This window comes from Morone saxatilis, unplaced genomic scaffold, assembly GCF_004916995.1.
Source record: "Morone saxatilis isolate NCDOM2014 unplaced genomic scaffold, NCSU_SB_2.0 Contig19, whole genome shotgun sequence".
In the NCBI taxonomy this organism is placed as follows: domain Eukaryota; kingdom Metazoa; phylum Chordata; class Actinopteri; family Moronidae; genus Morone; species Morone saxatilis.
Genome location: NW_023339751.1, coordinates 21,982,863 through 21,989,910, shown reverse-complemented (window position 1 = coordinate 21,989,910; position 7,048 = coordinate 21,982,863).

Here is a 7,048-nt window from a genome sequence, read left to right as displayed (position 1 = left end):
TTTATTTTGTTACGTTGCGGACACACAGGATATATGACCATAAAAGCAGCAGCTCTGGCAGCTGAACCCATCTAAATGAATGCTTTACAGATATAATAAGATGGATGAAGCTTAAAGCAGAGAAATCAAACTTTTTCTTATGCGGCTCACAAAACACAATTAGCCTGGTTCAGCACAACCTTAGTTAACTGTGTTAAGCCTTCTGCTGGAAATGTGATGATCAGAATCTCACTTTATATGTAAATAGACTTGATTAATTCAGTCAATAAATATTGATAGAGAAATATTTTATTTTAAATTGTGCTGACCTTAAGAAAGTTACCCTGCTTTTATTAATTTTGCTTAGACAAGGGTAACTCGATTTCCTATGAAGTCATAAGCATCAACAATTTCTACAAAGTAATTGTCAGTCATTGTAGCTTGTTTCACAAAGTAAAAGAGTGAGGAAGTTCCAGTATCTTGGGGTCTTGTTCCAGAGTGAGGACAAAATAGGCAAAATAGAATTGACTGGTGCAGTGTGGTATCACCAAATTTGACTGGCACCAAATTGCTTAATCAGAGCCTCAAACCCATCCAGACTGGACTGTTGTGAAGAAAATGCTGGGCCTGAAGGAAAAGTTATTTCGGGTAATTGGCCTTGCATGGCAGCCCCGCTGCCATTTGTGTTTCTGTGTGAATGAGAGCACTATATAAGTAAAGTCCATTTACCATTGAGAGACAGGGACAGGGTTAGCAGCCTGGACATCTGATAGTAGCTTGGAAAAGAATCACTGCTCCTTTGAATTGAACAGAGTCAGTTTAGGTTGTTTGGGCATCTGATTAGGATGCCTCTGTGAACTGAACCCAAAGTTTAATATTGTACACTCAATGTCTCACACTCAAACAAATGTCTTGGCTCAATAAATAAATAAAATAGAATAAAAATGAAAACAAACTTAACAGTTTGCATCACTGTTTTTGAGTTATGGCAACTCCTAATTCCTCCTAATTATATTCAACAAATGTACTACACTGAAATAGGGAAATTAACTTTTCCACTACAATCAAAAGGTATTTTTAGTTACCTCGTACTTAATAAATGGTAGCATAAACACAGGTTTTTAAGGTGATTAGGCTACTATTTTACATTATGTCAACACATATCAAAATAAAGTTGGCAACTTAAAAACGTATAACTTTTCTAAATCAAGAAATTAGAACTTTTATCTTACAACTGTGTACTTATAAGTGGTGACAATAGGTTGACTGAATAACTTGATGTATGATAAGTACTGTACTTTCTATTTTATTATTACAAATACTTTATACTTACTATACTCTATACTACTTTTATTTGACAGCTCTTGGTACACAAAACCTTTAATGGGTTTTTAAAATGACATATCTTTAAGGCACGACCAAATTGTAACACATATAAACTATGGTAGTTAAAATTAGCTCCACCTCAATCGGCTACAACATATGTTACTAATTGAAAATAAAATACCATGGGATACGGTAGCATTACAATTGAAACTTTAAGTAGTTTTGTTGCTAATACTTTTATAATGTTACTTAAAATGTTTAATGCAGGATGAATTGAGCTTAGGGCATTGATTTTATATGATTAATTCTATATGGAAATACATTCACAACCTGCACACATATTGAAAGAGACGTGGAAAAATGCACCATATCATTTTTAAGGGATTACCTACTTTTACTACATTTACATTGTAGCACACACTCCCAACCCATTGGGCAATTACCAGTTTATTCTCCCTTTTATGAAACCTATGGATACTCCTATTGATAGATTGATGCTTGAACCATCATCAGTTTCTGGGACTCTTAGGCATCCAAAAACTTAAAGAAACTTTAGCAGTAGGAAATATGTAGACAAGCTTTTTAAAAAAAGAAAAAAAGAAAAAAGATATTCCCCAAGGCAACATGAAGTGTAGCTGTGAGTATGTGGTATGTTAAATATATGGGAAGCTATCTTTAACAATGGAAGGGGTATTTTAGATTTTAAATTGGACACTTAAAGCCAGATAGGATTAAACAAGGAACTAGATTTGAAACCATGTTTGAGGATTGCAGTGGTGAATAAGTGAATAAGACATCCAGAAATGTTAAGAGATGAAAGAAATTTGGGCATACTGCGTTTTGAAAAAGATATAGATTAAACATTTTCCTTACTTCTATTACCCACTGATTTGTAAAGAATACAACCTTATAAAACACCCTGATAAAGGCAAGATAGCTGAGAATGTATGAAGCATACAGCATGAAATAATAGAGAAAAATAGCTCTACTTGGTCAATTTTGATCGATTTGAATCAATCATACTGTCAGATGCTGTTCAAAAACCTCATAATTGGTCTGGTTCTTCGGATGTGAGCTTCCAGCATTCTTTATGAAACTGGGTTCCTGACAAAGTAAAGTAGACTGAGACTTTCCTTCCTCACTAGGACAGAATCATCACTGCTTGAGGGCTGTATTTTATCTTGTAGTGCAAATTTTTGCTAAGAATTTCAAAAACACTTTTTTGTGCAACTTTTAGTGTGTAACACTGTCAGATGACAATTTTAGAAAATGGATTTGGGTCAAACAAATAAGGAACTGACATGCTGACGTACGATCGTCTGCCTGAGGAGACACAAAGGCCCTCGCACGCTGTAGCTGAATACACTGACCCACTTGACACACGTTGTCTCACACTGCATACTGAGATGTCACAATTACAGTACCACACACATACTCTCATTTGAACCTTATGCAAGCGTCTTTTACAGTATCTGCCCTGCAACCACTCATTATGGGCTGCTGTGTTCCTGAGAATGTGTGAAGATTAGTAGCTCTGCAGATGCAAATGGATTTGCTCCTGGCGGATCCTGACACCAGAATATTTAGCTCACAAATTAAAAGAAGATAGAGAGCAGTCCATCTTAAATGACAGGCTAATATTAGCAATCTGCATACTTGTGGGTGTGGAAATCTGGTTATGTGTTTTTTCTTGGTATACTTTGATGGTGTTTTATTGATGTACTCCAACAATACTTCCAGTGCGATGACTCAAAATAATTTGATAGATTTTCAGTTTATTCATTACTGAAAATAGCAAAAGATAGTCTTCATGGGGAGGCTGGGAACTCAAACGTTTTGTTAAAGAAGACGAACTCTACCTCCAGAGGATAATATCAGGTGAACATACACACAAAGTTTGGTGGGTGAATTACCCATCCAAAGGCCCAGTATCTCTACCAAGGATTGGCTTTTCTTTCACACTCCAGACTCCAGCTTGTTCAAATGGAAATAGCCTGAATTAGCGCCATGCTGAGCCCCCCCCTGCTTTTTCTGTCTCTATCTCAGGATTGTTGGCTTGTTCCATTTCAAACCACTTTTGAAAGCAAAGCATCATTGCTTTTTATTTGTATTTTTGTTATCCGTATGCTTAGCTGATCAAGCTGTGGGGGGTTGTGCGAAGACAGGAGGGCATACAGCAGTAGAGAAAGACATGTTGACACACAAGCGTAGGAAATGCATACAAATGTTCATAGTATTCACAGAGTTCACTGACACTGAACTGGCGTGCAGCTCAGATGAGGTCTGATGGGGTTGCCTGGCCTGGCAGTCCAGCGCTTTTGGGGGATCAAGCTGTAGCTCTTATCTCTCTGGCCTGATGGTCTAACCTCTATTCCCTGCCATCAGTCTTTCACACACACCCACACACACCACACACACCACACACACACACATTGGACTGATGGTCTTCACTGCCTTACGTTTTGCCGTCTGACTGACTAGAGCTGAAGCAGATAAACTGCAGTGCAGGCCATAAATCGGTGCTTTGGGAAGAGAGGGGAAGCGAGAGTGCAGGCAGTCAGATGTTGGAATAGTGTTAGAAACTGCACAACTGCATGCCTGCACACATACACACACATACACAGAGAACTTATGGCTAATAGCCAATCTTCATTAAAATTTCACAAGCTTTTTTAAAAAAAAGCAGGAATTCACACAGCTTTTGTACCAGGCTAATGTTGTAGTGTCTTGCTGTAAGACTGCAGTGATTACCACAGTAAATAGAGGACAACAGAGAAAAAGCACAACTGACAATGAAACAAACAGTTGAATTAATTAAACAGAATACGTTTTGCTTTAAATTATATTTACTATTGACTTTCACTCAGATTAAAAAAATAATAATTGGGGCCTTTTATTGCCTTTAATTGACAGTGGCAGATGTAGAATGACAGGGAAGGGGAGAGAGAGGGGATGACATGCAGCAAAGGACCAGATTTTTGTATGTGTTTTTTTTATTGATTTTTTTTAAAATCTGAGCTTTTGTGCAGATCAATTTAAACAGAATTGAATTCAGATTCATCCCGACACATATAAGTGTACTGCAGGACGGCACTGATCTGTCAATTTTGCGAGAGGGCCTTCTTTACCACACACTCTTAGACACAGAAGAAAATAGAGATAAAGGCAATGATTAGGCATTAGTAAATAACAGTAAATGGTTAAACTACTGCATAGTGTATGAATTTCAACTGTGTTTTAATGATCAAAATGAGCCCTGATAAATTCACAATTTATTTAAGAATAAAATTGGAAAACAATTAACTGTATACATACTTCCACTTGCACACATACATCCCACACACACATACACACCACATAATACTTCAAATAGAATTTAGACTATGACGAAGAAAGGCAGATATGCTCTCTAAACCTGTGAGTGATAAAAAGAGAAGGTAAGGTTTTCCTAACTGAATGCACACCCTCATTTCTCTTCCTGTGCTGCTTCTGATAATGTTAAACCAGCAGGATGTGAAGTTACGCAGTGAGCAATGTTCAATTACAGGCACATGTACAAACCATTTAAAGATGTTCAGAGTGGAAAGCAGAGATGCTTGCATTAAATTAGTTTTTCCCTCTTCTCTGTTGTATAATTGCTGATGCTCAGATGTACAATGTGCTGAAGTACCTGAATGTCAGAAGTAATTACAGTCTTCTCAAGGTGAGAAATGGAGAGGGAGAATGGCTGTTTGTCATCCGGTCATAACCCGTGTATATTCCTGCTCTGTGGGGCTCTGTGGGAGTTTTCCTTTAGAGAATTCTGTATATGTTGTGAGAACATGCAGTCGATAAGTATTTGGATCTCTGATAAGAAAACAAATCCAGACAATGCTTGCAGACTTTTATCTGTTAAAAGCTCATACACTGATTACAGTTGGTCAAACAAACAAATTCACATGTTTTTTTGCACTGTGTCTATGCACAGAAGCACATCAACCTCCATAACTCACCAGTGTTCTGGTGTGGACATTATGGATTTCATGGTCGTCAGTATCAAATAACCAAAACTGCTGAGGTTCCACAATTGATATAGAAAAGCTCCTTTTAAGGGTTTAATGGCAGCATGGCAAACTAAATCTTTAAATAAAAAAAGAAAGGAAGAAATAAAGAAAGCAGGCAAGCTCTGGGCTGATTTTTGTGTGTGCTAGTGTGCGCTGAAGATTTAGCCTTGCCATTCAGGCGTTTATAAAAAAAAAAAGATGGCAGAGCTGAATGGTGAAGGATCAGCCATTGTGAGCGATTTGATTAGAGTGAATTCTCAGGAGAACTTGTCCAGGGTGTTGGGTTATTGAATCAGACCTTTCTGCACTGAGGAGCGTCGGTCACACACGAGTACAGAAGATAGCAACATGTTCGGTAAAAGCAGTTTGTTAACAGGGTGGCACCTTCGTAAAGCTTGAAGGAGGGCTGCTTTGAGTGTTCAGTGTAAGACTTATTTCATATCAAAAACTTAAAATATTCAGAAGTATGTTTTAAAGTGTTGTCCAAGAGTAATAACAAGCCACTAACCCATTGATTTTGATGAGATAAAAAACACTGCTAAACAGAAAATTGGTGCTACTTCTGCTTATTGTAGAAATTTCCAGCTTTTGCTTTTAAAATTGAGTTGGCTTGTTTTTCCAAATTAAACATTTTAATTTTTAATCAAACACATTTGAAAAGTTCCAATTTAGCTGCAAGGAGCTGAATGGATGACATTCACATGTTGCAGTTATACTGCCTGAAAAACTAATTCCTTGTTCATTTTCTTCTCCCATTACACACATGTGTGATGCAGGTGGATTTTGAATAAAACCACCATAAACTATAATCATATTGTTAGAATTCCTTAATAGCAACACCAACTTTCCCCTTTATTTATGTAAGGTCAAATATCTGGAAAGTTGGAATGTTGGAATGAAAGAAAGATGTAATATGATTACTACATTACCACATTTACTTAAAACCTGTTTCACGACCCGTTACATTAATAGACACAAAGTTATACGGATGGAAACATTTGTGCTTTGGAAAGTTTGACATCGAGATCTTTTCATAATTAGATGTACAGATGTATGGCGTCTTGAAATGAAACCATGTTTTAAAACATAATATTTCTGATTTCTGTATTCTGGGCAACATGGTGAGGGAACTACCAGCTACTTTTATGGGTAATATAAAGAACTTTGTGACCGATTTGCAAGCCAGTTTAGTCCAGATTGTGTGTGAAAAGGCCAGAGGATAAGTAGAGCGTGTCGGTGTAAACCAGACTGATGTTATCCAGCATGCATGTTTGGACAGGGTGCTTTTAAGGAGTAGGAATGTCTTCCAAGCAATCCACCAAAACAACTCTTATTTTGAAAAATCTTTACCAGAATTGCAACCATTTTTTTTTTTTTTTTTTTACTTTTTGTCACCAGAAACATTTGTCTGTAACTTCATACAGAGATTCAAAAGCGTCCAATTCATAGGATACAACATAGAGACATTTATTTCTTGTTTCAATACCCAAACAGAGTGGTTCTCCCTCCTATCAGCCCCAGAAAGCAGCATTGTTCATTAGTAACCAAGAACAAAAATAAACTAAAAAATGTCACATTAGCTCCTGTGGTAACCCTTAGCCCTCTGTCCTTCCTTTGTCCTTCTGTCCATCCATCCAACCAATGGAAAAATAATGCACAGGTGAGTGTGTGAGTGTGTGTGTGTGTGTGCATATGTATGT